We start from the raw sequence: 13,636 nt of genomic DNA on the forward strand, positions 1-13,636 counted from the left end.
ACTAGCAGGATACAATCAGTTAAAATTGATACCTCAATTAATCCTTCCTTTGAAATTGAGAAAATAACCTGTATAGTTTCATTAAAAAAAAGTTACGAAGTTCATCTAAATGCTACACCCCCAAAAATGCCATTCAGACTTGTAACAACCATGGAAGCTAAGGAAAAGTACTTAAATAATGAGACACCTACACTTCTTTGGATATAGTTAATAAATAGGTCATTAAAAAAGTAAGATGAAGAAGCAATCAGTAGGGAAGTATTTTTTTCCCCTTCGTTAAGTACCTTTAGCAAAGACAGCTTTTTTATTATGAAAAATAGGAAAAAAATAAAAGTCTACTTCAGTTTTGCAAAAGTGTTCTTGCTACAGAAAGGGATATTCTCTGTGAATCCTATTGCAAACCAGAATAGTAGATATTTCACCTTTAAAATGGAATAAACCGGACCATCAATAGTATAAAGTGCTAAAGTGCCAAAAACTAGCACTGGCTGAAGATAATTAGTTACTGTACTGGCAGAGTATCTTGCTATAAATCAGAATGCATTCAGATCAGTCTAATCTCCAGGAAAGAAATTGAGAGGGTAAATTTTGTTTTTTAGGTTTCTCATATGTGTGTATATAAATGCTCACTCATATATTCATATGTATATGTAACACACACACATAGGTATGTATATCTATGTATGTGTTTATCTGTATCTAGTGCAGAAAAAATGAGATCTGGGAGAAAAGCACAGCTCTCAGTTATAACATGCTTTAGCCTAACCTTGGCTACTTACATAAATTGGAAAGGCCTGTAGCCAATTGGGGGACAGATTCACAGAATCACAGAATCACAGAATCACAGAATGTTAGGGATTGGAAGGGACCTCAAAAGATCATCTAGTCCAATCCCCCTGCCAGAGCAGGAAAACTTAGGTGAGGTTACACAGGAAGGCGTCCAGGCGGGTTTTGAATGTCTCCAGAGAAGGAGAATCCACAACCCCCCTGGGCAGCCTGTTCCAGTGTTCTGTCACCCTCACTGAGAAGAAGTTTCTTCTCACATTTAAGTGGAACCTCTTGTGTTCCAGCTTGAACCCATTACCCCTTGTCTTACTGTTGGTTGTCACCGAGAAGAGCCTAGCTCCATCCTCGTGACACCCACCCTTTATATATTTATAAACATTAATGAGGTCACCCCTCAGTCTCCTCTTCTCCAAGCTAAAGAGACCCAGCTCCCTCAGCCTTTCCTCATAAGGGAGATGCTCCACTCCCTTAATCATCTTTGTGGCCCTGCGCTGGACTCTCTCCAGAAGTTCCCTGTCCTTCTTGAACTGAGGGGCCCAGAACTGGACACAATATTCCAGATGAGGTCTCACCAGGGCAGAGTAGAGGGGAAGGAGAACCTCTCTGGACCTACTAACCACCCCCCTTCTAATACACCCCAGGATGCCATTGGCCTTCTTGGCCACAAGGGCACAGTGCTGGCTCATGGTCATCCTGCTGTCCACCAGGACCCCCAGGTCTCTTTCCCCTACACTGCTCTCTAATAGGTCATTCCCCAACCTATACTGGAACCTGGGGTTGTTCCTGCCCAGATGCAAGACTCTACATTTCCCCTTGTTATATTTCATTAAATTTTTCCCCGCCCAACTCTCTAGCCTGTCCAGATCTCGCTGGATGGCAGCACAGCCCTCTGGCGTGTCAGCCACTCCTCCCAGCTTGGTGTCATCAGCAAACTTGCTGATGGTACACTCAATTCCCTCATCCAAGTCATTGATGAATATATTGAACAGTATTGGTCCCAGAACTGACCCTTGAGGCACTCCACTAGATACAGGCCTCCAACCAGACTCCGCCCCATTGATCACAACTCTCTGGCTTCTCTCCTTCAACCAGTTTGCAGTCCACCTCACTACCCGATCATCCAGTCCACACTTCCTCAGTTTTGCCGTGAGGATGCTGTGGGAGACGGTGTCAAATGCTTTGCTGAAGTCAAGGTAGACCACATCCACTGCTCTGCCATCGTCAATCCACCTTGTTACGTCTTCATAAAAGGCTATGAGGTTGGTCAAACACGACTTCCCCTTGGTGAAGCCATGCTGACTGTCCCTGATGACCCTCTTATCCTTGATATGTCTTAAGATGGCACCAAGGATAAGGTGTTCCATCACTTTCCCAGGGATGGAGGTGAGGCTGACCGGTCTATAGTTGCCCGGGTCCTCCTTCTTGCCCTTTTTGAAGACCGGAGTGACATTTGCTTTCCTCCAGTCCTCAGGCACCTCTCCCGTTTCCCAAGACTTGGCAAAGATGATGGAGAGCGGTCCAGCAATGACTTCAGCCAGCTCCCTCAGCACCCGCGGGTGCATCCCATCTGGACCCATGGATTTATGGATGTCCAGATTGCTTAATTGCTCCCTAACCCAGTCCTCATCAACTGAGGCAGACTCCTCCATTGCCCTGCCTTCCTCTGGGGCCTCAGGGGTACGGGGCTCCTCAGGACAGCCTCCGGCAGAGTAGACAGAGACAAAGAAGGCATTCAGTAATTCTGCCTTCTCTGTATCTTCTGTCACCAGGGCACCCACCCCGTTCATCAGTGGGCCTACATTGCCTCTAGTGTTAGTTTTATCTGCCATGTATTTGAAGAACCTCTTCCTGTTGTCCTTGACCCCTCTCGCCAGGTTTAACTCTAAGGAGGCCTTAGCTTTCCTAGTTGCCTCCCTACATCCTCTGACAACAGCCTTATATTCTTCCCAAGTGGCCAGCCCCTCCTTCCATGATTTGTAAACCCTCCTCTTCCACTTGAGTTTGCCCAGCAGTTCCCTGTTTAACCACGCAGGTCTCCTGGCTCCCTTCCTTGACTTCCTGCGCGTCGGGATGCACTGATCTTGAGCTTGGTAGAAGCAGTCCCTGAATGTTAACCAACTATCTTGGGCGCCTTTACCTTCAAGCAGCCTTGCCCACGGGATTTCCTCCAGCAACTGTTTGAAAAGGCCAAAGTCGGCCCTGCTGAAGTCCAGGGTTGCAATTCTGCTCGGTATTCTGCTCCCACCACAGGACATTCTGAACTCCACCATCTCATGGTCACTGCAACCAAGGCAGCCCCCCACCTTTACTGCTTCGACCAGACCCTCCTTGTTAGCGAGGACGAGATCCAGCAGCGCACCTCTTCTAGTCGGCTCCTCCACCATTTGCATCAGAAAGTTATCGTCAATGCACTGGAGGAACCTCCTAGACTGAGGCTGGCTGGCTGAGTAGTCCTTCCAGCAAACATCAGGGTAGTTAAAATCCCCCATAACAACCAGAGCCTGTGACTGTGAGGCCGCTCTCAGCTGCCCGTAGAAGGCCTCATCAACTTCCTCACCCTGATCTGGTGGCCTGTAATAGACTCCCACAACAGTGTCACCCCTGCCAGCCTGCCCCTTAATTCTCACCCACAGACTCTCAACTCGCTCCTCAACCGCACCTGGACAGTACTCTATACATTGCAGTTGCTCTCTCACATAAAGAGCAACTCCACCACCACGCTTGGCTGGCCTGTCTTTCCTGAAAAGGGCATAGCCATCCATGACCACATTCCAGTCATGTGAGCTGTCCCACCATGTCTCTGTAATTGCCACCAGATCATAATCTCCTGACCGAACGCAGGTTTCTAACTCCTCCTGCTTATTCCCCATGCTGCGCGCATTGGTGTACAGGCACTTCAGGGAGCGAGCCGAGTACACCGATTTCACCCTAGGGGCCTGGGGGGCCTCCCGGTCTTTATTGATTCCAGTGTGCTGCCCCACTGATGCAAGCCCAGCTACAACCCCATCCCCCTTCAAATCTAGTTTAAAGCCCTGCAAATGAGCCCTGCTAATTCCTGTCCCAGCATCTTTTTACCCCTGTGGGATAAACCTTTCCCACGTATCACTGACCAGACTGGTGTCTTATAAAACCAGCCGTTATCAAAGAACCCAAAGCCCTGCCTGTAGCACCAGTCCCGAAGCCAATCATTTACGGACTCAATTTTTCTATTCCGTCCCACATCATCATCCGAAAATGGAAGGAGGGAAGAGAAGATAACTTGAGCCCCAGACTCTTTCACCATTTGTCCCAAGGCCTTGAAGTCTCTCTTCATTCCCCTCAGACTACGGGATGCCGCTTCCTCCCCATCTGTCTGAAAGATCAGTAGGGGGTAATAGTCCGTTGGGCGCACCAGTTTGGGGAGCGCCCTGGCGATGTCCCTGATCCGAGCTCCAGGTAGGCTACAAACTTCCCGATGCTGAGGGTCAGCTCTGCATATCGGGCCCTCCGTCCCTCTCAGAAGGGAATTGCCTACCACAATTACCCTTCTTTCTTTTTTATCGGAAGCAGTCTTGAGGCGTGGAGTCGATCGCCTCTTCCTATGTGACTTCGTAGGTGGCCCTTGCACCACATCCCCACCTACATCTTCTTCAATATCCAGGGCCTCAAACCTATTACGGAGGGGCACCTGGGGAAGCAAAGCAGGTAGGGGGGGGGGTTGCCCGCGACGCCTAACTGGAACTCGCTTCCAACCCTCCTCAGCTGTTTGGCCCCCTACTTCTGCCCGACAGTGACAGGGCAGGGGCTCTCTCAAATCCTCCCTCTCTGCCCGACAGGGCAGGGGGTCCATCACCTTATGGGGGGTTCCTCCTTGGGGCCTTTCTGCCTGGCACGCCAGGGAGTTACTCCACCAGTCGATCTCCCTTTCACACTCCCTGATGGACCTCAGTGTCTCGATCTCCTCCTTAAGCTTTGCAACCATGACGAGCAGATCTTGCACCTGCTCGCACCTCACACAGGCTGAATGCTCATCTCCCTCCCCCGGCAGCAGCAGGCTCTGGCACTCCCTGCAGCCGGACACCTGGACAGCCACGGTTCGAGGCAGTAGCTCCGTCTGAGTCGACACAGTCTTCTTTAAGCAAGCCCTCTTCCTGGAGGAGACCATGTTTGGCAACAGTCAGGGACACTGGCAGTAGGTGAGAGGGTCTAACAAGCGAGGAGTGACAGTCTCTGCGCCCTACTGCACGAGCTGCTCCACCTGCCGCTGCAGCACAGTGTGGGTGATACTCACCGCGTCACAAGCTGGTTGCCTCTCCCAGCGCCTGGTGGGCAGCGACGCGTCGCTGCCCTCCCTGAGGCTTTTTCAAGGCGAGGGGCGGGGGTGTGATCGCCGTCCCCGTGGTAACGCCCACGCCACGTCAGCCGCTCTCGCAAGGGCTGCCGGGGGCTGCCGGGTCCCGAAACCGAAACCCACCCCCACGCTTCTCCTTACCTCGAGATCGCTCTGAACGGCTCCATTCTGATGGAAGAAGGGGAAAAAAAAAAAAAAAAAAAGGAAAAAGATCTGCCAAATCAAATAACTAGCATGTAGCAAGAAGAGAAATACTGTAGGGCCTGATCAATTCTTTCTTGCATTTTGAAAATGTCATTATGTTGGGAGGAGCTCCTTGCTGCCCAGCAAAGCGGGGATGCTGCTCCCTGAGGATTTGTTTTCTGTGCACCCTGTAGCGCTGGACTGGCCTGTGACTACTCGGGGTGAAGCTATGAAAACTACTGACCTGCTCACAGTGTCACATCACCTGGGGACAGATGCTGATCAAGCGAGAGCTCCCTCCTAGGCTTTACCTGGATCATCACTGCTACAGGTAAGGGATTGGATCTGGATTTGCAAGCAACCAACCAACCACAGTGTAGCCAGTATGTCCTACCCATGCAGTCTGAACACTATGTCCTAAGACTATGCTTTGAAAACAAGATTGGAAAACTCTTGTGTATGTTCTACATGATATTTGGAGTTATCTTCTTTCTTTTTGTGACCTGGAACAATAATAATCTGTATTGGAAAAAAAAATGCAAAAATGCAATTGTAAATTTAGGAGTCTGGCTTTTGTTATCATGTGAACACTGTGTCTACATATTGATATGTTTTCTTTTAGAAGAAAAAATTCTGCCTTTTTCTATTTTAGGTTGAAGTCATCACAGGAATTCAAAACAAAACAACAAAGAAATCAAAAACCCATTTACTTCTTTTGCAGTGTGAACTAGTACAGTAAAAACTGTCATAAAGTTTTACTCAATATTAAGCTGCATTCACAATTTTTTTACTTTCAGATTTCCTTTTTTTTTTTTTCAGGACAGATGTCTGGGAAAAACAGAAAACAACAAGCTGTTGCTACACTCACCATGCTGGACTCTTGTTCCAAATGTCATTTTCACTCATGGTGCTTGGTAAGATCATATGAGAAATGACATAGAAAGGTCACAGAACTGTCACTTCTGTATTAAAATGGAGTAGCCTCTTGTTTGCTGTGCTTCTTCACAATTTTCAGAACTCAATGTGAGTAAATGAGTGGCATACAAAAGGCATTTAAAAATTCAGTCCACTTTGTTTTATCTAGAAAACAGAAATGGAACTTGGCACCTTCTGGGTGTTTTCTTGATAGCAGATATTTAGAGAAATATCCAACTACATGAAGAACTATTTATCAAAATAAACGTGCTATCTATATGTAAACGCCTCTACCTGTTGCAGAGATTACTTTTATATCCCCATTTTTCTCCAGTCTTGGAGGCATATTGTTGCACTTGAAGTGCTGATAAAAATGATTGGGTTCTGCTGACCACAAAATGGGAAATGTCAAATAGATCGAAATCCACAGATTAAAGTGAAAATAATTGCTAAACTTGCTACTGTCGCTTGAACATGTTTGCTTGGCAACACAATGTCCATATTAAATAGACAAATGTAATAGATAAATGTCTCTCTCGTCCAAAAAGAATGCCTGACACCCTAACTGGCTATAAACATTAGCACTCCATCCCAGTGGGTGAATGTTGTTATGAGATTAGGCACTAAACGTCCCTCATTACTTTTTAGAAATCATACTAGCTGCTGCCTGTCAGCACCTAAGTATCTGTGACCATCTGGTGCATGTGAATAAATATTTAAAGGTGCATGGTAACGCATAGTGTAGAAACAGATGCAGTTCTTTAGTATGTGGAAAACAAGAGCTCACGCTCCACAGTAAAATACTTTCCCAACCTGAGACACAACTGAAAAACCCACCCAAAAGCAAAGGGCTTTATTGTCACTGGATCCAGCTCCTGGTGCTGCAGGCAAGACAGCTACTGACTTCAGCAAACTCCAGCCCAAACTGAGGCAGACCTCCTGCCTCCTCCTCCTGGCTTGCAGTGCAGCACCTATGCGCACCTCACCTCCCCTTCCTCAGCTCTGGCTACGTGGCAAAGCCTTATTTAAAATCTAGGTAATGTACAGGTACCACACATGTGTCTTAAAGGGAGGAGTGGGCTGCTCTGGCGTTCTTGGTGTTGCTTTTCAAGGCCTCTTCCTTCTAGGTCTTCTCTTTGTATTTCCTTCCCCTTTTGTTTCGCTGTTCCCCTGGCTGGAACGGTCATCACATAGCTTACTCCTCTACCCATTTCCTCATCTCCTTCTACTCTTTACTGTCATTGCCGCATTTTATATTCACAACTATAAGGTATCCTCTCTCCCTTACAGCCACGATCTGAAAGAATTATTAAATTCCTTTTTATAGTCTTGCAACATTACGTGCCGGGTTTTTCAGCACTGTGAGGGTGGAATAGTAAGTCAGCGTGAGTGTATTGAGGTCCTTGTATTTGACTGCCAGCTCTGCTGTCACACTTTCTAGCTAATATCCTCCTGTATTAGCAGGCCTCTCTTCAGATCCATAAACTACATTAATATTCCTCCTGAAAAAGTAACGTGCTCATAGCCTGTAGAGTCCCTCTGTATTGCCTTAAACCTCCCCTCTTCTGTCATTCTCTGTAATTTGGCTATCCAAGGTTTTTATCGTAGTCTTCATTTTCCTTGCAAAGTCTGGCAACTTTCACTTCCTCACTTCTTCTCCCTAGATCTGCCTTTCTCTGCCTAAATCTCCAAGATTTAGCCGTTGTTGCAAACAAATCTCTTTTTCCATTCCAAATAGGTGTTATGCTTGCTCTTTGCTGTCCTACTGGAGGAGCTTATTTGTCCAATAAACTCTCAACTACTAATTTTCACATCTTACTAGGATACAGATTTCAGACAGCTAACCTAACTTCCCCATTCCATGCGATTTTATTAACTGTTTCTGTTACTTTCTAAAAGCTTGCCCTTCTGAAACCGAAGTTTACTATTTGTTGATGATATTTACGCAAAATTAATCTGTGAGCTCTCGATTTACATCACTTCTTCCATCACCAGTTTCAAACTAATCCCTTCACCAAAATTCATGGCTGAATGAAGAGTACCTTTTGTTTTGGAAAAGGTGAGGTAGTCTTTCACCTGTCACACCTGTAGTGACTGAACCATCTAGGCAATACCCATTCTCCAGTCTGCATTTGGGAAGTTAAAGTATTTCATGATGATATAGATCCCAGCAGTATTTAGCTCCCTGGTAATGTTCGTCTTTTTAACTTTTTCCCTTTCCAGTCTGCTTGAGCAAAGGAGAGTCATAGCAAGGGAAGGATTTAGGACAGACGCACCTTTCAACACTAACAGAAATTAATCTATGGTAGTTCTCTAAAGCGCTTTGGTTCCAGATAAATTATTTGTAACTCCAGCTTCCCAAGCAGTACACGCCATCAGTCTATGTCTCAGTCATGCCAGTGGTTTGGCTGTTGCTATAATATCTGATCCATCCTGCAGCAAAAACTCTGATTTCCATTTTACCTTCCTCAGTTATTTTTATCTTTTTTACAGAACAAATATTGCAGCTCTTTCTTTCTCCTTGACCCTAATTGTGTGCCATTACAGCTAAGCAGCCCATGGTCTTTCCTGCTAAACAATAATATTTTTTATGTTAGCAAGAACCCTTGGTAATATCTCATGCAGCCAGTGCAGCTGTAGGCTGTGGCATTCTGAATGTTTTCTGTCTGTGTCTTTAGAAAACCATTCTGTGTTTAATATGTATAGAAGGATTTTCTTGATTAAAGGACGTATAGTGACAGATACTGCTGGATCAGGTCTCTACTATATTCTTTCTGTTACTGCTCAGTTAAAGCAGCTTAATGACAGATGGGGACTCTTCTTCTGGTCAATAATTCCAGAATTTCTTGAGAGGAGAGTGTATGTTCTTGAATGGAAAAGACTGGATTTTCAGTACTAGACTTTCCTCAACATTTGTGCTTGTGGGTGCAGGCATCTTTTTTCTCATCAAGCAGAAAGATAAATGGAAAGAAAACTTTGCTATTCCTCTGCCTGTAAAAGTGATTTTCCTGTTGCTTCTATTTGTTTGCTATCGAGTTGGAAAAGTAAATTCTGGAATCTGGCAACTTACATCCATCAAAATTAGCAGCAAAACTTCCAGTCAACTTAGCAGGGGCCAGACTTGCCCTCAAGAGTATGAGAGGGTCTTTCTTTATAGCACAGTTCTGTCCCCATTCTGCTCGCTAGAGGCAGCAATAACAGCCCAGCAGGAGGGAACTGTGGTGTGTCCTGTGGCCACTGCCTGCCTGTGGTGTCAAGTATGCAGTAGATATATCTAAGGATAGTTAAGAACATCTTAACATAAGCATCAGTAAAATCACTTATGGTCCAGACAATGGACTAGTCTATGCAAGAAGCAGATTTGCCAGGACCACCTCCAGCCTTTCTATACTTATTCTGGGATGCAATGAGTCAATTGTCTCTGTTTTATGGCCTCTAGCTCAATACCATCACGGTACTTGAGGGCTAAAAGCCAGAAAATAAGACAAATATGTGTCATGAGAACGCCACAGAATTACAAGCCAGTAAATCTGATATCCATACCTTAAAATCATTAGAAAGTACAAGAAAAAAAGGGAGTAGATAAACTAAAATATAAATGAGAGTCTTCATTCTTTGTTGCTCTTTGAAGAAGATTAAAAGTCTATGATAAAGGAGATGCATTTGATATAATCTATTTGACTTTCCAAAAGGCTTCAAAATCTCCCTCACCAAAAGGGAAGGATTAACGAGCTGAAAACAGAGAGTAGGGGTCGAGATTGAAGCTTCACGAAAGAAATTAAAAAAAAAACCTTTGAGATGGGTGATTGGTCATTGAAATGGCAGATAAAATTCCACAAAGTAAATGTGATATGGTAGAGATGAAGGAAAGAAAAATGCTAATTTCATATACAAAATGATGGGCTCTAAATTACTTTAGAATGCATGTTGAAGAGTAACACACAATCCATGAGAACATCAAGTCAGGGAGTAGAAAAATAAAGTCAAATGTTAGAAACTATTAAGAATTGCAGGGGGGGAGGGAAGAAAAAACTTTCTCTGATGGAGGTAGTTTCTGATTTCATGTTTGGTCTGTCCTAGGCATCTGCTTTTGGTCGTTGCTACAGACAGCATACTAGGACCTTTGGTTTTACCCACTATAGCCATTTTGAATGCTTTTACCAACAGTGCCCAGAGAATTAAGTAATTTTTCCAGTAAAAAGTACAAAAATCAGACTTCCGTTAATAATGTAACTAGGCCTAATTGCATCAGGCTTGGTTTAATTTTCTATTAGTATTTCTATCTATGTTTTCCAATCTATTTCATTTTTCTAATCCTAAATTGCAGTGTTGTTTTTATTCTACCTTATAGCCTCTATATTTATCTCCCCTTAAATGCTCCTAGTATGGTCCTCAAAACCATCACTCTGACTAGCAAGGCCAAGGAACATTAAATCGACCGTACTGAACTTGTCTGGACATAATTTGACTGGCAGCTTGTCTTAAATATTATTTTGCTCCCTGTGTATTCTTTTGACTTTACAACAGAAATTTCCCTGAAGCAGCACTTGCATTATGATGTTTTCCCTAAACAAGGTTACTTGCTATTCTTTTTAATTATTCTCTACTCAGCTTCAGAAAGCTGTCAAAATAAACCTTTATGTTAATATAATTGACAATAATATTGGAATAAGGACTCGACCATTAAAATAGAAAGTAAAAAAAAAAAAAATTTCTGGGTAGATTAGTTTTGCTTATCAGCTACCCTGGAAGTAATTTGCACAGCATAATGTATTGCAAACGTCTTTTGTAAATATGCTAGGAACAACTTGTTGAGAGTGACAAATAATTAAAATGAAGTTTGATAGGGGAAATATGCAAGCATATAAAGACTCATAAAAATAATAAATTTTTAGTAGATGCAATTTGTACAGAAAATTTGGCTTCGTCAAGTAGTATCCTCCTTCTGATGTCCCTATGCCAAGTTCAAAATTAAACAAATTGAAAAATTGGTTTAAAATTAGGTCCCAGCCTAGAAACTTTCTTCATCACTTTACTGTAGGTTGCCAAAGAACATTATCTGTATAATAAATCAGGATCTGCCTTGGCTTTAGCCAGGTTTTTCTCTATCTTCCCTTGGCCTTTGAGATGTATTTTTTTCTTTTGGCTTAAGCAATTGTCAGTGAGGCACAACGTTTTGTTACTCATATATTTCCCTCTGTACTTGAACAAATTAGCTTTACCTTGTCAAAGCCCTTATGCCTCAGGGGTCTTTGAGTGCAGAGTTTCTTCTGAGGTGGGCACAGACAATCTCAGGATGAAGCTTCTTTAGTGTTTCAGGCTGATCTAGATCTGTCGTGTTACCAATGGAATTTTCTACCCCTCGTTCCTGCTCAGTCTGTTATTTTGGTCCATGTGTTCAGTGATTTACAGATAGGGAGAAAGAAGTGAAGATTAGGAAAAAGAACACAAATTAGTGAAAATAATCACACTGACTAAGCCTGTCTGTTATGTGTTTTCCATGTCTTAGTTCATACAGTGGCTCTGCTCCAGGATGGAATTAGAGGGAGGACAAGATCAGCAGGAATTTGGTTGTTGAAGAGTGGTGGCAGATGTTCTCAGACAGCTGGAAAAGGCCGCCTGCCTTCCTGAAAGTCTGACGTGCTCTTCCCCTGCATCTCTTCCAACACTTTGGTAGAAAAAGTCTGTAAAGAGACAGAAATTTTTACATGGCTCAATTTCACAGCACACCTGGTTCCTGAACAGAATGGGCTATTAATTAATTGAAGGTCCAGTGAAAATATTTCAGGAGGAGGAAGGATTGGAACTGGATGTCAAGGTTAGAAGTGTTGCAGCTTCAGGTCTGTACTCATCAAAAACTTTGTCCATTAGCTAAGGCTCTGCTAAAAAGTTCTTGATATAGCATTTTTTTTCCATTTGTTTTCTGTTAAATATTAGCTGTAGTATACCCCTGAATGTGGCATAGTCTTTCAACAGGAAAATATATGCCTGCTTAAATATTGAAGTTCCACAAAATAAAATGGATATTAACTTTAGATGCTTTAATTAGGCGGAAAATAAGTAGTTGTCTCTGATCTCTTTCTTTTCATAGCAGAAGCAATATTATTCTTCTTGTTTTAAAAGAAAATTTGAAATGTAGGTTTTTTAATGTTGTTCTTCAATGTGCCACATTTTTTGATTTGTAACTAACATGACTCAGTTTAATTGAAGGCAAAAGGACAGAGGAGAGATTATTTATTTTAATGGTCTGTAAAATGATAAAATATCAGCAGAAACAGCATAAAATCAGTGAGAAAGTATTTGTTGATGGGAAAAAAATAGCATTATAATCAGATAATTTTTAGTCAGCCCATTTGGATGATATTTTTAACAAAAATACATGTAGTACTTACTATTCATTCTTCAAAATAAATGTCTACTGTTAAGCTATTGTTTTTATTGGGTTGTGAAATAAAGATTTATAGCCTTCTTGCTGCAATTTAATTTATTTTCAGGTGACAATGTATAGGTTGGAGCAGAGCAGCAGGAGCTTCATCTACATACAGTTTTTGTGTAAGAAAATTATTTCATAAGAGTACAAGTTTTAGAAATTTCCCTGAAAGTAACCTAGTGAAGTATTGCAAGTATTGCATTTCTTGGTTGTATACTTGTGCCAAAACCAGTGAAACCTATTTCAAATTAGACATAGAAAGCATCTGTTTTACTACTTGTTCGGATATCTCAGAATCAAACTCAAGGCTTGTCTTTGGATCCCTTTTTTCCTTCTTCCTTTCTTCCTTTCTTCCTTTCTTCCTTTCTTCCTTTCTTCCCTCATAATCAAAACCATCTATCACATAAGTTAGATAAGTCTCAGCATTCCAAGAAAACCACAGCGCTGTGTTATATGTCTCACTTATAATTTCTGGATACCCATGAACATCTTTTGCTGGGTGAGGTAAGTGCATGGGGCTACTCTGTCTGCGTGTTGTCTGGGTCTCTATTTGTAGTGCACGGTGATGGAGAAATGTGGTGGTTTTGCAGATAATCACCATGATTACCAAACAGTTGTAATATGCCTGCAACTAGTCACAGGTATCTAACATAAAAGTTCTGGCTTAAGTTGATCTTTCGGTAAGATGAAGTGAAAACAAACAACTGTTCAACATGGCATATCTTTTTCAGTGTGTAGCTTGTCTTTTTCAAACCGATACAGCTAAGCAAAAAGAGAGAGGCCAGCACCTCCTGCATGGCTGAAGTTGAAAATAATGTTTCCCTGAAAAAGCAGAAATGCCTTTTACTTATATGATTACTGGTCTAATATGTTTGTTAAAAATAGTTTAATACATGCAAGTTTTCCAAAGATTTTCTCTTTAAGAGGATTTTAGGAGATTTTGTTGTTGTCGTTGTTGTTGTCATACATGTCTCTCGGTATTCGCCATTATT

General features: G+C 42.8%; 1 long non-coding RNA gene across 1 annotated transcript; it reads left to right on the top strand.

Moving 5' to 3' along the window:
- Positions 1–5,228: 5,228 nt before the first annotated feature.
- Positions 5,229–12,019, top strand: LOC135991699 (uncharacterized). Its single transcript, XR_010606539.1, has 3 exons — positions 5,229–5,630; positions 6,119–6,213; positions 11,724–12,019. It is a non-coding gene; the product is annotated as an uncharacterized LOC135991699 (long non-coding RNA).
- Positions 12,020–13,636: the final 1,617 nt, after the last annotated feature.

This window comes from Caloenas nicobarica, chromosome 8 (genome assembly GCF_036013445.1).
Source record: "Caloenas nicobarica isolate bCalNic1 chromosome 8, bCalNic1.hap1, whole genome shotgun sequence".
Lineage (NCBI taxonomy): Eukaryota > Metazoa > Chordata > Aves > Columbiformes > Columbidae > Caloenas > Caloenas nicobarica.